Below are 16,814 nucleotides of genomic sequence, written 5' to 3'. Positions count from 1 at the left end.
TTGCATGTGCTCAGCACATTGGTTCTCCTCTATTCTTGGCTATGCTGATTTGGAGCATGGAGGAAATATAAAACCTCCCAATAATTGTATTTAGGAATGTAGAAGCATCACCATAGCAACCCTTCGTGACGACAAGAAGCCCACCATAGAGAGGTGGCAATATTTAGTCAGAACAACTCCAGAGAAGGCTTAACCCTTTGTGTACATATGACAGGCACAGTTTTAAGACAGAATACTACTCCTTAATTCCTACATCCAAGTAATTCATGAAAGTTATTGGATAGCTTTTGGAGATACCCACCTGAACACCATTTACTACCTCCTCTCATTTCGCTAGTGGGCCATTAATTACTTTTTGTTGAAAAAATACTTTAGACTAACATGTCTAATATATTACAATGCAAGCTTCCAGATTACATTTTTCCATCAGATATAAATGCTCCAGGAAGAATGAAATAAACCCACATGTTATATGTTGCTTTTTAGACTAAAGGAACCAGAGGCAAGAACAGCCAATTTGATATCAGACCAGACGTTTGCTTTGCTTCTGTTAACACCGTTTCAATGGTAATAGTCTGAGAAAAAGTCAAGTGAATTAAAGGCTGCATTGTTCAAATAGTGGTTAATGTTCTTCCCCAAACTAGTTGTCCGCCTCAGTTGGTTGTTTTTTAAATGAAACAAAAAAATTCAAGGGTTAGGGCAGGTGTCGTATGTTAACATGATAAGGAATGTGAAGCTGAAAAGAGATGAATGCTCCTCCCACCCTGTGAATGCCCCACAATTTTTTGCCTCAGGCACTTTTCTTACCCCAATAACAGAAGTGAGTCAGGAAGGGTGAGTAAAGTGTAGGGTTGCCATATTTCAAAAAGTGAAAATCCACACACCAAAGTTATTGAGCAAAGTGCATAAAGTGAAATGAGAGGGTCTGAGAAGGAAAGGCTGGGCAGTGGGGAGAATTCAAATCCCCTTTCCTGTGTGCCCCCTTGATGTTAAAAGCATGCCTGAGTTTACAGGTGAACAGGGAACCCGTGCAAATAAGTCAACATCGCTGCCGCCATGACATCTAGTGTTTCATCTGCTGCAGGACATGACAAGACAGTGAGCCCACCCTTGTCCTCTCCAGCTTGCACCCCTGGAAGCATGTGCGTTTTTTTTAGTTGTTGACCTTTTTTTAGTTTTGCCCAAAGTTGTTGAGCTTTCATTTTTGAACTATTTTTAAGAAAATTCACCCAAATCGAGACTTCTGACATGGGTCACCATATGTCCGCATTTTCCCACATACAGTGGAGGCACGTTCACAACCTGCAGCGTTCGAAACCCATCTGCGCATGTGCGGGTTGCGATTCGGTGCTTCTGCACATGCGCAAAGCGCAATTTAGCACTTCTGCGCATGCGCGGCCGCTGAAACCCGGAAGTAATCCATTCCGGTGCTTCCGGGTTTTGGCGCATCCGTAACCCGAAGAAACGCAACCTGAAGCGTCTGTAACCCGAGGTATGACTGTATTAATCCAGGAACTGTAAACAGGTCAGGTCACTTGAAAAGGCGAATCAAACAAAACTAATGTCATTAGAATGCAGACGTGAGGCCACTTATTTGCTGGCCAGGGTCCCTCCTTCCAGGAAAAAAGGGGGTGATACTTAAGAAGCAATGGCACACCTTGCATTCCCAATCTGGCATGAGGAAGGGTGGTGGGAGTTTAGGAAATCCAGGGCGAGGGGCAGATGTGGCCTACTATAACCCACCACATGGTCATCTGTGTTATAAAGGGGTTGGCATGAACTGCATTTTATGTATTGCTACGGGGTGGTAGTGGGAGGGAGAATCTAGCATGTTGAAGGATACTTGGAGCAATGAAATGGCAGGTGGGGCAAAAGCTAAGTCCCCCCTCCCTTTGCCTGCATCATTTCTCTGCTCTCAATTCCCTCCTCCCACAGCAGCTTTTAAAAGAAAAGAACCACAGTATTGGGGTGCTGTTAACATGTGTTAACATGTAATAAATAGCCCCTAAGAATCATCATACAATAACAGCATTCCTGAATAGTTCTACAGTGAGTGCAAAACTACAGTGAGTGCCAGTAACAGCAGTCAATTGCATATTGTATTTCATTTCCACAATATGGGTCTCAGTATTATTTACACAGGTGACTTACTGTGCTAGGATCCATCAATAATGATAAAAAACAACAACAAAGGGTTTTGTGGCAGCGGCTTTATTACGGCACAAGCTTTCAAAGACAACAGTCCTCTTCTTCAGATGCTTACCCTCCGACACAGGGACACTTGGAGAGGTCTGCAGATGTGTAATGAAGTGTCTGAAAGAAAGATCCAGCCAAGACTCCATTGCAAAGCAATGCAACTCTTCCAATCCAAATTCTAGGGGTTCCAAGCTCAGCTCTATGAGTTGCTCATCAGCTGAGACATTTTGATTCAGCCGCAGTCACATTTCTTAGCTTCTTCAAATGGATATCACTTAGTTCCCAAATGAGATAGGGAGATAGATGCACACTGTGGACAGATAAGTAGCGTTCTCGTAACAGGGAAAAGCATGCTAGGATCCTTTAAAAAAGAAGAAGCAAAAAAAAACACCCAAACCCACATTTTCTCTTCACATGCTCAACTCCCATAGCCAACTGAAAATTTGTGGCTGGGAGCTCACTACAGTATATCTACACAACAACATACATCAGCTTTATACCAGAATGCCGAGATAATGCTGAGAATTGCAGACCCTCCAAGTGTCCCTATTTTCCAGGGATGCTGCGGATTTAGGGAAGCCATCCCGGTTTCTGATTTGATCCCAGAATGTCCCACTTTTCCTTAGGTGTGGAGTTATCCGACCCCTGAGCCATCTGAAGGCAATCCTGTATAGAGAAGTTTTTAAAAAAAGTGTCTGATGCTTTATTATGTTTTTATATATGTTGGAAGCTGCCCAGAGTGGCTGGGGTAACCCGGTAAGATGTGTGAGGTATAAATAGTAAAATTATCATTATGGAATGGGGTGTCCCTATTTTCATTGGAGAAATGTTGTAGGCTATGGAATTGTACAGAAAGTTGTGACTGTAGAGCACACGTGTCTTAAGGGTCTTGTTCTCTAGGTCTGTAGAAGAGTCTCCTCACATACTTGGGCCCATTTACAGTAGTACCTCGGGTTAAGTACTTAATTCGTTCTGGAGGTCCATTCTTAACCTGAAGCACCATGGGGCCTCCTGCTGCCGCTGCACTGCTGGAGCATGATTTCTGCTCTCATCCTGAAGCAAAGTTCTTAACCTGAAGCACTATTTCTGGGTTAGCGGAGTCTGTAACCTGAAGCGTATGTAACCCGAGGTACCACTGTACTTCTGAAGCCCAGTCCCACCCCCTCCACACTTCCCCCATAAAAAGACCGCAAAGCTCTTCACAATTGGGGACGGGTTGGTTGTTTGGCTGCAGGCAGTTAATCTATTTGCTGCTGTTGTTGTGCAAGGTTCCCAACAAGAGACAAAGGAGCAAAACTACAACGTTTGCCATTGTAGGGACGTGACAAACAGTGGGGAATACCCAGTCAACAACATGACTTGTTGCCATGGAAGTGTCCAAAAACACACACACAGCCCTCTTAGGGTTTTGGGGGCTGGGAGGTGGCGGTGGCAGCAGCAGCCAGGAAGTTTGCTCAAATTACAGAGATTTGCATTTAAGAGGGAAAAAATAGCCCCTGCTACTCCTCGCCAGACAACCTGTACTGAATTAAGTGTTATATTATAGGCCTCACATAACTGCAGCAACCACAGTGACGTCCTGCGGCTTTGCAGACTTCCGAAGTAAAACACTGTTTAATGTCTGTGTGTGTAGTGTTGCCATGGCGAGGGGTGTGTGTGTGTTTGTGTGTGCCTGTGTGTGCGTGCGTGCGCAGCCTGCTTATCACAGGGAAGGAAATCTGAGCTCAGCCAGGGCTTGACGCAAGCCAGGGACGATTGGGTGGCTGACAAAAACACGCGGAGGAAGTAATTCCTGGGTTTGCCTCAATCTTCTGCTGGGAAAAGGCGCAGCCGGAGAGTGGAGGAATGGACTTTACTATTCAGGATTGCCACTGGGAACGAGAGAAAAAAACAAAACCAAGCCACAAGCCACCGGTGTGAATGAAGATAGAGAGGGCAGGGGAAATCTGACCCAAAACAAGTTGAAATGGCACTGGCCTTCTTACTAATTCTCACAGGGCACCCTCCAACATTTTTCTGATGAAAATAGGGACGTCCCATTCCATAATGATAATTTTACTATTTATACCCGACACATCGTACTGGTTGCCCCAGCCACTCTGGGCAGCTTCCAACATATATAAAAACATCATAAAACATTAAACTTCGAAAAACTTTCCTATACAGGACTGCCTTCAGATGGCTCATGGGTCAGATAACTCCATACCCTCCAACATTTCTCCAATGAAAATAGAGACATCCTAAGGAAAAGTGGGATATTCCGGGATCAAACCAGGACAGCTTCTCCTAATTTGGGGACTCTTGGACAATGCTTTTTTCTGGGGGGACGCAGAATCTACCGTATTTTTTGCTCTAGAAGACTCACTTTTTCCCTCCTAAAAAGTAAGGGGAAATGTGTGTGCGTCTTATGGAGCGAATGCAGGCTGCGCAGCTATCCCAGAAGCCAGAACAGCAAGAGGGACTGCAGCGATCCCTCTTGCTGTTCTGGCTTCTGAGATTCAGAATATTTTTTTTCTTATTTTCCTCCTCCAAAAACTAGGTGCGTCTTGTGGTCTGGTGAGTCTTATAGAGCAAAAAATACGGTACGTTTGGCCTCATTGAGGGGCTGTATTTCAATATGAATGGGAAAATTAGAGTACCCCTAAACATTTTTTTAAGGGAGGAAAAAAGCACTTGGACGGTCTGTGTGCAGCTCATGTTCACTCACAATGAGACCGGTGCAGGAAAACCTCTTGGTGGATAGCTGTAGCCACCCAGCCCAAATTCAGCAGAGTTCATGAAAGCATGCTTATTATTCATTCATGCGTCTGCCCCACTCACTTATTAAGCCGAGGGTGGGGAGGGGTTATAACATCACAATGGGTGCGGAGGTGAGGAGAGCTGAGGCTTTGCTCTCCCACCTCACTGGGCCACATTCCGTGGCTCCAGGCACACACCTGCCCAGCCTGGTCCACTTCCGGTACTACAGCTGAGCTGAGCTCTGGAAAATGTGTTCGAGGGAAGACAGCTAACAAGTGGGGTTCTGATATGGTAGAGGGAAGAGAATGATGATGATGATGATGATAATGACACTATATATGCAACAGTTACATAAAACGAGAATTAAAAGAAAACAACAGTATACAGTCATACCTTGGGATAAATGTGCTCCAAGTTAAGTATTTGCGGGTTGCACTCCGTGGCGACCTGGAAGTAACAGAGCACATTACTTCTGGGTTTCGCCATGCGCGCACGCACAGACGGTCAACATGACATCACGCGCATGCGTGGAAGCGGCAAAATGCAACCCGTGCACGTGCAGACGCGCAGACGCGGGTTGCGTTCGCTTCAGGATGCGAATGGGGTTCCGGAACGGATCCCGTTCGCATCCCGAGGTACCACTGTATGTTCAAGAGACAAACGTTTCTGAATATATTCGCAAAGTTGTGCTTAGTTTCTCTTAAAGCCACGAACATTGTGTCCTAAAAATGAGACACCCCTCTCGCTGCTAAACATGGACCAAAACAAAAACACCCGACAGCTTCTGCCACATCTAGCTTGGCCCTTAATGGAGCTTTAACCCACCGCTTGGGTCAGTCACCTCACCGGTTCACTCATCATGCTAAACCAAACCATGGTTTCTTGTGAACGAGCAACTGCATGAGTGAAGGTCACAGCTGTTCTGCTCCTCCGCCAATCCTGATGCCATGTTTTGGCTTAGAGTTCCATACAAACCAGGCTGCCGTGTCCCTTGGAGAGGAACAGTCCCAAACAGCTGCTTAATCTGAACCGAGCTCAACCTCTGTCTGTGTGTTAAGCGCACTCTCTCATGCACCAACACTTCACTTCCCAGCTGTGCCATACCCAATGCTATTTTTCTAAAAAAAGAGGCACCAGAACTCACCACAAACACCTCCCTTATTCTCTTGCAATGGCAATGGCGCTCACCTGAGAGGTCCCGGAACTGAGTTCTGGTGAATTCCAGTAGGAAAAAGGCCTTCTGTGGGAAAGTGTGTGCTGTAACATAGTGGGGACGGGGGGGGACGGACACTTTTTTATTTTTTATTTTAAAAGAACATAATCACCTATGGGACAGGGAACTGGGACGTGGGTGGCGCTGTGGCCTAAACCACAGAGCCTAGGCCTTGCCGATCAGAAGGTCAGTAGTTCGAATCCCCACGACGGGGTGAGCTCCCGTTGCTCGGTCCCTGCTCCTGCCCACCTAGCAGTTCAAAAGCACGTCAAAGTGCAAGTAGATAAATAGGTACCGCTCCGGCAGGAAGGTGAAGGGCATTTCCATGTGCTGCTCTGGTTCGCCTTAAGCTATCTGCGGACAAACGCAGGGTCCCTCGGCCAGTAAAGCAAGATGAGCGACACAACCCCAGAGTCGTTCGTGACTGGACTTAACAGTCAGGGGTCCCTTTACCTTTTTATAGGACAGGGATAGATTCCTAGTGAATCTTTTTCTTTTCAGGATTTCTTATCAAGCATGCTGATATTGTGTGTGTGTGTGGTGGTGGGATTGTTTGAGGGCAATATATTTTTGTAGTTTTATATTTTGATTTTGTTCTGTGAACTGCCCTGAGACCTCCGGGTATAGGGCAGTATATAAATTCAATAATAATCATAATCATAATCATAACCATAATCTATAAATAAATAAATAAATAAATAAATAAATGCTGTTCTAGACAAGTAGAAGCCGTTACTAGTAGCTTCCATTTGTAGAATTGGCACATGCCTACAAGGTGACGCCTGCAGAAAAACAAAGAATTGTTTTATTGAATTTATTTTATTCATTTTTAAATTCTGAACTTCCTGCCATCATCATCCAAGATGGGAAACAATGGGGATGGGAAACTGAACCCAGAACAGCTTCCCCACAGAAGTACACGTTGGCACAAATAACTTTGCCATTCAGAAATGGCCACACCCAAAGTAAGGGGAGAAGTTGGTAGAAGGGTGGAGTGAGCTAAGCTAAGGCCTGGGGCCCCGGAGGGAGGATGTTGTGTCTCTTCTGGGGATACGCAGGTGGCTTCTGTGCTTTGTGAAGAAGAGAGGAAGCAGGGCAGGAATAGGCTGAAAGGGCACTGGTCCTCTGGTGAACTACTGGAAACTGCTGGTTTCCGAGATTCTTGCAAAAAAATGCTGCAACGGATAGATCAAATGGGCATAGCTCTTACGCTCTTAATAAAGAGTGTTTGGTACTCAGGATAACTTAATACAGAGAATAAAAGTAGCTCTGCTGGCCCATAAGAAAAAAATCCAAGGTCCATATTAGGGCAAGGCCTTTGTTAGTCCAACCAAAATGCCATAAAGTAATGTGTAAGCTTTTGATTTCCCCAGAACTCTTTTGGTTGGCTTAATGATGGCATTGCCCCAATATGGACTTTGGAATTGATACAGGAAAAACTATGCATTAACCGTTAAAAGATCCTGAGTACACTCACTTCCGCTGCAAAATTAGAACACAGGGGTGCATTTGAACAGGACAAAGTGGGCACATGAAGCGCACCATACATGCCTGAAATTAGCCCTCTTTCTCTCGCATGCGCACACCATAAATCTTTGATCTTCACAGGAACACACTTTTGGGAAGGCAACTACTGTGAAAAGGATTTATGACTGAGGTCCGGGACGGCTGGGCAGCACCGAGTATGTGACTCAACGCTGGATTCAAAGACCAAAGGAGGGACCTACGGGACAGGGCTTAAGGCAGCCTCTGAAGACTCTGGCTCTTTGTAGCCGGCCCCAAGCCTGCGCAAGGCCCTTCCAGATGCTGTCCATAAATAGAGAGCGTCCGGTGAAGGAAATGCAGGGAGGCCGCTGGGAGCAACGGTGTGGATAGGGGTATAAAGAGAGAGGCATCAGAAGTGATTCCCCTCTGCCTGCTGGCTAGACAGAACAAGTGACATTTCATGCGCATTGTGAAATCTTTGGTACTCATTCTAAAGGCGACGGCCACAGTTTTATCCTTGGTGTGGGAACACAGCACTTTTGGCAGTGAACTTGGGTTCCTCTGTGCTGTTTTCAATGGCGTGTCTTAACTGGAGGTTGGGAAATGGCATGGTGAGGAGACACAGGATTTGGGGCAGGGGTTGAACACCGTAGAGGTGCACCAACACCTTTTTTACTCTGATTCTGTTTTTGTTTATACAGTACATCAGTTTAACTGCCCCGGCTTCCCTCAAAGAATCCTGAGAATTGTAGTTTGGTGATGGTGCTGAAAAATATCGGTTTGAGATCCCAAGCCTTTCAATGGCCTGCACATCCCAGAAGAGGCCTCTAGTACTGTAGAGATTTTTAAGGAAGAGAAATTTCAGCAAGTGTAGCCTCATCCTGCTACAGGGCTGATAAAAGCTGCATTTGCTGGAACTCTTGTTGTTAGCCAGGCTAGCGGTTCTTTTTGCTGCCTACATGAACCAACACACTGCACCCTCCCCTTGTATCTAATTATATAGTGAGAAGCATAACAATATAGCACATTGTCTGACTTGAGAATCAACTAGTTGGTTGGCATCCATCTGTCTCAGAAGACAATGGAGGAATGTGCCTTTGGAGGTGAAGTCAAACCTTTGGAGAGTTACCTTGCCTGCTGTGACTGTACAGACCAATAAGGGAGAGACATGCTTTGTTGCAGGTGAGGCAGATGAAGGCATTGGATTGTGCCGATATGTGTTACCAAGGCATTTCTTCTTTCTGTACTCCTTCCATGGTCATTCCCCCTCTGGTTATTGCTGTGGCTACATGACCTGCCTCCAGGCACTGCAGATGTCTGCAAGCTATTTCCACAAGGCGGGGTTAATGTTACCAGCCTTCATGGCATCTTTGTAATTTAGACTAGGTCTGCCAACAGGCCTGGTGCCTGAAGCCAGCACATCCTTTGGGTCCTGCCATCTTCCATTCTATGGACATGACCAAGCCAGCATAGACATCACTGAGACAGGGGTGTGAACATGCTGGGAATGTGGTTTGGGACAGCACATCTTTGTTTGAGACTCTGTCCTGCTATGTGATGCAGCACATGTGAAAGGTGTTGAGGTATTGCTCCAGGCAGGTATAAGTTGCCCACATCTCATTCCCATAAACTAGACTGGTAGATCTTCATTGTGGTCAACAGCATCACAGTCTCCCATACCCTTTTGGAGAGGCAAGTCATTGCTGTAGCTGCCTTGCCAACATGCTTGTCCAGCTCAGAGTCAATGGAGAGGTTGCTAGTTATGGTGGAGCCCAGGTAGAGAAAATCACCTACCACCTCAATCATGTGGTCACCAATGCTGATGCATGGAGTGATGGTGACCTCTTGACCCAGGATGTTGGTCTTCATCAAGCTGATGGTGAAGCCAAACTCCATGCAGGCTTGGGCAAAACAGCTGATGAGTCTCTGTAGAGCTTCCTCAGAGCACGCTGTCAAGGCTGCGTCATCTGCAAACAACAACTCACAGGACCCACCGCACTTTTGTCTTGTGTGGAGACGTGCCAGGTTGAACAGGCCTCCATTGCTCCTTGAATGGATGCACACACTGTCTTCTGTTGAGCTGAAGGCATCTGAGAGCAACAGGGAGAAGAACATGCAGAAGAGAGGTGGAGTGAGAACACAGCTCTACAAGGCTCCAAGGATGAGCCGTCATACTTGATGCTGTGCATGTTTTTCTGAAAGGGCATGATCATCTCATGGGGTTTAGGTGGGCATCCTATCTTATTGAGCAGTGTGAAGAGTCATTTTCGGCTGATGAGGTCAAAGCCCTTTGTCAGGTCTATGAAGGCAATTTACATGGAGTGCCTCTGCTGGCATTTCTCCTGCAGCTGACACAGTGATCAAATCATGTCAACAGTTGACCTCAGAGCTCAAAAGCTGCCTTGTGACTTGCATAGGAGCCAACTCCTAGGAACCAAGGTCCCTTCGCTCCCCCCATAAAATATTTGCGGGGCCCTGTCCCCCAAAGTTAATGGGCATTGCCATTCAAATTGTGTGTGAGAGAGAGACGTCTTGTGATTGATTATTTTTATTATTACTGATATTTTATTCAAGTTGGCACCCCTGGTGACTCGGGATAGACCTGTCAGCAAGTGAATGTAATCTGTTGAGAACTACATGGGTTAAGGCTTTCCCCACAGTACTCAGCAGGGAGATTCCATAGTGGTTGTTACATGTTAGTAACCTTTCTTCTGGTAGAGGGTCACAAGGCTGGAGTTGAGCATGTCTTGTGGCATGGATCTTGCTTCTCAACACTGTAAGAGAAGGCTGTGGAGCTGAGAATTGACTGGAATATTATTTTCTCATTTTCGTTTTAAACTTCCTTCCCTTTTGCAACTGAGTTGGTGCTCCGGGTGGACATCAGAAGGTTCTTGGCGATGACCCTTGAAGTACGGGAAGAGGCGCTGTGAATTTGTCACAATCACAGCTTGCCAGAACCTGGGAAACCTTTTGAAATTCCTGACACTAGGGATACTGGAATGCAAGACTCACAACTTTGTCAAAAACTATCAATTTGAGATGGTTTCATTTGGTAGTGACCACACAGGAACAGCAGTGTGGGTTGTGCCTAACTCAGATCTATCACTTTTGACCCCAGGTCTTCACATCTTTTCTCAGACTTGCTACTGCTGTCTTAGAATGAAACTAGGGGTGCTACCTCCGAGCTGTGGCCCCTACAAACTGATTCTGAAGTAACACAACAGAGCTCCCAGGGTCAAAGGCAGAAAAGATTGTTCACAAAGATCCGTATCTGACTCATGGACCTGAACAGATCTTACTTGTTTCAGCTCTACATCCTCTTGCCTGTACCCAACCCAAAAAGTGCATGCCAGATGGCTTCAACCAAAGGCGGCTCTTTGGATCGACTCTTTGAACAGCCAAAATGCGTACAACCAAGGGTGCACATAATCCAGTAAGAACTGGTTCTGCACAAGCTTCTCTGAAATGACTCAGAGGTGGGGCTGCACCCATAATTAGCGCCAAACCTAACTTTGCATCTTGATGACCCAGAAAAGCAGTAAATTCCACGAAATATGAACTGGTTTTGTTCATATTGCAGCTGCCGAGTCCTGGAGAGCAAATTAGTCTCGCTACACTGGACCATACCAGGGGAAACATGTCTTGGTTACCTCCAGCCTTCCTTATCTACACAATACTGAGGCTCTGGTAGGAATTCAGTATGGGCTGGAAAATGTCTTTAACCGTCATTAGAAAACAATCGGAACAAGTAAAGTCAAACTGGAAAACTTAACTTATTGACAATCTACTCACAGAGTTCCTCGGGACAAGCAAGCAAGGCATATTAAACACACATTCTCAGGGTGCACCAATCATATGTAGGGTTCATTAGTCCCAGAAGTGGCTGAGACCTGGTTCTCACAGAAATGGCTAATATTTTTTCCCTTTAGATTGCCCAGATGGCAGAATTATTTTTCTGTTGACACACACAGTCCTTGCACATGGAGAACTAACATGTCAGGGAGAAGGTTAGGCTAGAACCGTTTCCTCTCACATCAAATTTTGTACATGCAGACCATTTTTTGAACAGAGAACCATTCGAGGCAAGTGAACCCCGCAATGGGCAGTCAGAAGTGCAGGCCAGGCCCAGATTGATAACCAGGCCTAAAAGACAGGATATGCAAAAGTGCATTCTGTCCCAGGTCAAAAACGATAACTTTCTGGGTTTCAAAAGGAAACACGGTGGAAAAGAGAAAACAGTACAGTCGGCACCCCGTCGTTTTGGGATGAGAATCGAGCTCCGAGCAGCATATGCTACGTTCCAGCAGTCCACCCTAGAGACCGGCAACTCTCCATGTGTCCTAGAATAACCTTGATTCCCCCTCCCCTTGTAACCCAGAATCATTTTGACTCCCTAAATACCGACGGCCTCAGCCCCAAATACCATGGAGCAGGAATGTTGGCTGCCAGTTTGCAGACATGAAAGGGTGTTATTCCTATTCCACACACACATTACAGTAAAGAGGCCCCTCCTACGTCCTGTCTCATCTGTCTGCCCTCACAATTACTGGCCTGGGAGGGGCTAAGGTTTTAAAAAGGATTTCCCTTCTTTGACTAAAAGTCAGTGACTTTCAGTGGTAAGTTCCCAGCTCAGACTCTTGGCAGCTGGATACTCTCTCTCTCTCTCCCCTTCTCTCCCTCCCTCTCTCTTATCTTCTTGCCCTTTTTCTCTCTCTCTCTTTCAAGGAGGAATTATACAGCAGCTGGGACCTTCTTACCAGGAAGATTCAGATTGCTAGGTAAGCGCTAACTTTTTGTGGTTTTCTCTGCATCTTGCAATCTGGCTCTTCAGCTACAATTTTTTTTAAAAAAGTATTTCAGCATGTGTTGTGTGTCGTCTAGAAATTGCTCCCCACGGCGGCAAAATGTTCTTGGATGGTGTTTGGTTTCATAATGAAGGGGATTTGCGTCATAAATCTCATTCACTTTCTTGAAAAAATGTAATTCAGAAGGCAGCTGGGGGAAAGTACGGGGGGGAATTCTTCTACTGGGGACCACGTTTAGGACTTGCTGCTGGTGCAGGCAGGAGTCTATCACAGTCATGGGGTCTTCCTTTGACCGTGGACTGGCGTAGTTGAGAACGGTGCTGGACACACCCGAATTCCCCTTGAAGTGTTTCACTAGGGAGACAGAGAGAGAGAGAGAAAAAAAGAAAGAAAGAAAGATGAAAGTTGGTTAAACTGCATTCTTGCTCTTTAGATCCTAACAGAAGCCCCTTCAGGAAGAATGACTTTAGCAAGTGCTTCTACTTTCCTTTGCTAGGTGCGTACTTGAATTTGCTTAACCCCACAGTGTCAATTGCAAGTACAGCTGGTATAGAATGAAGGCACCTGCCCCATTTGTACAACAGGCCTTTCTGACCACTTCCAAGTGTGCTCTGGCTTTTGTAAGGCTGAAGTGCCTGTCCAGAGCAGGCATGCAGGAGAATGTTAGTCCTGCAGGAAGATTCTGCCTGGGCGGAAATGTGCATTAATATGATTAATACGGTACAATTTTCCCTTAACCCGCCGTGGCAAAATACAGTGGGGGTTGATGAGGATGTTCCAGACACCGTTTGAGAGGACAGACCCTCTCCTGGAGCATGCTAGTTCCCAGGCTCGCATGGTGCTTGTCTCAGCGATAAGCTCCTTTCCCGTGCATATGTGCATGAGATGTGAGGAATTGTGGTATGTTGAGAAAACTTCATTCGGGTTGAAATGTGTCTGGGCCATAAAGAGACGGGGTAACACGTCCCCACACAAGCAGCAGGGTGGAGGTAAACAATCCAACCTCCTTGGTGAATCTGGCAAACAAAGACAAAAGAAAGAGAGAGACATAACTTTGGCTGGGAATGTAGAGTGGCTTCCCCCTCTGTTGAGTCTCCTTTGAGGTTGTATAACCGCCCACAGCTAAGTTATATAAGGACAATTGGAACATGATGAGGCATCAGTTTTGGGTGGGGGCACTTCCTCGTCAGTGGTACCCTCAAAATGGCACCAGTCACACACTCTGCCTGGCTCACACCCATAGGGAGAATGATTCATTCTTTCCTCGTAGATTTACTTCTCATTTTCCGCGTGAAATTGCTTCTGCCGGGACGGATGGTCCTTTGCAAATTTCAGGGCCACTCCCTTTCATATTTTCCATTCTTGAAGCCCAGACATGCTTGTTGATAGTAGACTTGTGGTACTGCTGGTGTGCCCGGGGACAGGCAGAGGAGTTTCACAGAACGGCGAGTTTATATCAACGCTTTTCTCCCTTTCGTTTTGGTCTGCAGCGAGTCACATATTGAGGATCCCCCAACTTTTCACTATTAAGGGTGGCCAAAGACATTTGGTGCCTGGAGGGTAAAATGCAAGCTTGAGCAAAATGACTTCCATCAGGCTTGCATAGGGGAAAGTGTGCCCCATTGGGAGACAGATGTATATCAGATCTTTCTGCCATCCCCGCTTGCCTCATTGAAATACTACATTTGTTCTGTTTAAGATTATTTCATTACCTCTCTCTCTCTCTTATTTATATAAAAGCTGCTATAGCCTCCCTTTGCACAAACTCACTTTGGGGTAGAGAAGCTGTACTGGAGGGGAGGGCTGTTTAACCCTTTCCCTCTGGGCTAGCATCCCTAGGCAAATATATATATACAAGTACGTTTTAAATTTTGAGCTTTAAAACGATGTCGGGACATCCATTCATGGTTCTTACTGCGTCACATGCATTCTGGCCCTAAGCATCTTGGGGATGATTCCTGCTCGGGTCACTTCTGCAAATGTTCACTTCTTTCCCCTAATCTGCACTCCTAGGGAGTCTAGCCTCGGTTTCAGAAGTAGAAGCTACAGGCAGGTTTGTTTCAAATGGCTGGATATGGAGGAAATCTAGGATTCCCCTCCTAAAAGAGGGAGAAAGGAATAGGTGAAATCCTACAAGCCCTTGTTGAAACTTGTGAGCATGTCAGGATGTGAGCATGATGTACTTTGATGGAGGCTGAAGCAAGGAAGTGGATTTTAGCAGTGGGGACGCTTGCCATGCGGTCCCTTTTCCAATTTATCGGCCCTCCTCCCATCACCACCGCTAATCAAATAACACAACATTGTGACCGTCTGAATCCTTGTCTTCTGAGCTGAATGTGTTTAATGTCTCTTGAGTTTTCCGATCATGGGGGAATTATTAATGGACAATATGGGAAGGGCCTTCTCTTTTGCAAGAGGGTAAGGAGGCAGGCATCAAGACAAGAGGTGCCCTTCCTCTCTCAAGGCACAACACTTTATAAAAGGAGGAAAGGGGGGGGGAATAAGTGTTTGCCCTCTGGTTGCCCATTCCTTTTCTCTGTTATTGAAGAAGAACTTCTCCAAGTGTGTTTGTGCTGTCTGCCCTGATGCTTCCCATGGTTAACAAGTGTAAAGTGTAGCACTATTATTCTTACTATTGCCAACAATTACTTACTTACTTATTGATTCATTCATTTATTTTCAAGTGCCCATACCCAGAAGGCACTATGCACAGTTCTTCTTTTTGCATTTTATATAGTGTTAAACTCCAGTGCAATGCTGTGGCAAACGCGACACCCGTATAAATTCTAAAGCGGCATCTCCTCAAAGTTTCAGGCTAGAGGAACAATTGCTAGCCAATGAATGCAAGGCAGGGCTGCAAGCTTTGCTCAAGTTAATTGGTAGCTTCCCCGTCAGCTAGAGCTTTCGTCAATTAACTGGTGGAGGACAATTTACATTGGTGAGGGCAAATTTTAATTGGTGGGGCAAAGGATTCTTGGCAATTCCCCCCCCCCCCAAAAAAACGCCCCACACTTAGCTTGGACAAATAAATACATTGCAAACTGTACAAAGAGATGAAAAATTACTATATATAGGTTCGAAGTGGGGGGAAATTACAGCAATTATATTTATAATTACACCGTTCACAATTTTAAACTGATTAAAAGCATTTTAGAACACAGTAATGTTTTTTGAGGTTTTGATTCTGGTGTATTAATGTAATAAGGGGATGAAAAGAAAATATTTGTTTTTTGTCTCGTTGATTACACTGTAAATTATGTCACATTTCCTTCAAAATCCCCAAAGGAAAATTTTATTAAAATACAAATTGATTTGAATTTACTGAATCAACTGGTTTTAAAAGACAAATAAATATTCACCTACAAATTCTTCTAATGGCTGGACAGCCCCCATAGAAGGGTACCTACCCCATTGTCATGATGAAGGATGCAAGTCCGGCCCCTGCAGCCTGCGGTTTGGATTTGTGAGAGCCCCACATGTGTGTAGAAGGAGGGAAGCTGGCAAAGGGCTCGCGTTTGCCACACCAAATTGTTTCTGCTCTTGCGAACAGAATTTTCACATCCCACCCTGCTTCCTAACATCAAAGTGTCGAAACAAGCATATACCTCGAGAACCCAGGCTGCGGCTGTTGGGGAATCACCATGAACGGGTGTGTTGCACACGGTGAACAGCTTGTGTGTGTGTTGTGGCGCTGCTGTTGTTGTTGATGATGTTTAATTCCAAACACCATGTGGAACCAAAGTCAGGACGGCAATTCTGCCATCTGTTTGATGCCACCCTAAATGCCTTATATCAGGGGTAGGCAACCTAAGGCCTGGGGGCCGGATGCAGCCCAATCGCCTTCTCAATCCGGCCCGCGGATGGTCCGGGAATCAGCCTGTTTTTACATGAGCAGAATGTGTCCTTTTATTTAAAATGCATCTCTGGGTTATTTGTGGGGCCTGCCTGGTGTTTTTATACGAGTAGAATGTGTGCTTTTATTTAAAATGCATCTCTGGGTTATTGGTGGGGCATAGGAATTCGTTCATTTTCCCCCCCAAAAATATAGTCCGCCCCCCCCCCCACATGGTCTGAGGAATGGTGGACCGGCCCACAGCTGAAAAAGGTTGCTGACCCCTGCCTTATATAGTATTGAATATTACCCAAAAAATGGACTTGAGAATATGCCTTTCCTCCCAATAATTCCCCTTCCCTTTGCCCTGCTCCTAACCTCTCCGACATATCCCCTCGTCTCCTTGATGCCTGGGAGGGGTTTGCAAGATAAGCTATTTGCTCTGGAAGCTTGGGTGTTACCTTGAGATACCACAGCGACTGGCACCATTAATAAGATATAAGTCAGGGTACCAAGATCATTTGCCCGCATTTGTCTGCATTTC

General features: G+C 45.7%; 1 long non-coding RNA gene across 1 annotated transcript; it reads right to left on the bottom strand.

The window, feature by feature from the left end:
- Window positions 1–12,658: 12,658 nt before the first annotated feature.
- LOC308467008 lies at window positions 12,659–16,017 on the bottom strand. Its single transcript, XR_013981062.1, has 3 exons — window positions 15,846–16,017; window positions 13,241–13,454; window positions 12,659–12,792 (listed from the first exon to the last, which is right to left on the bottom strand). It is a non-coding gene; the product is annotated as an uncharacterized lncRNA (long non-coding RNA).
- Between the last annotated feature and the right edge of the window lie 797 nt (window positions 16,018–16,814).

The sequence above is a fragment of the Podarcis pityusensis genome, assembly GCF_964106645.2.
Source record: "Podarcis pityusensis genome assembly, chromosome: 17".
Classification (NCBI taxonomy): Eukaryota; Metazoa; Chordata; class Lepidosauria; order Squamata; family Lacertidae; genus Podarcis; species Podarcis pityusensis.
Note: the sequence above shows the minus strand (reverse complement) of the source record. Positions and strands in the feature narration are given on the sequence as shown.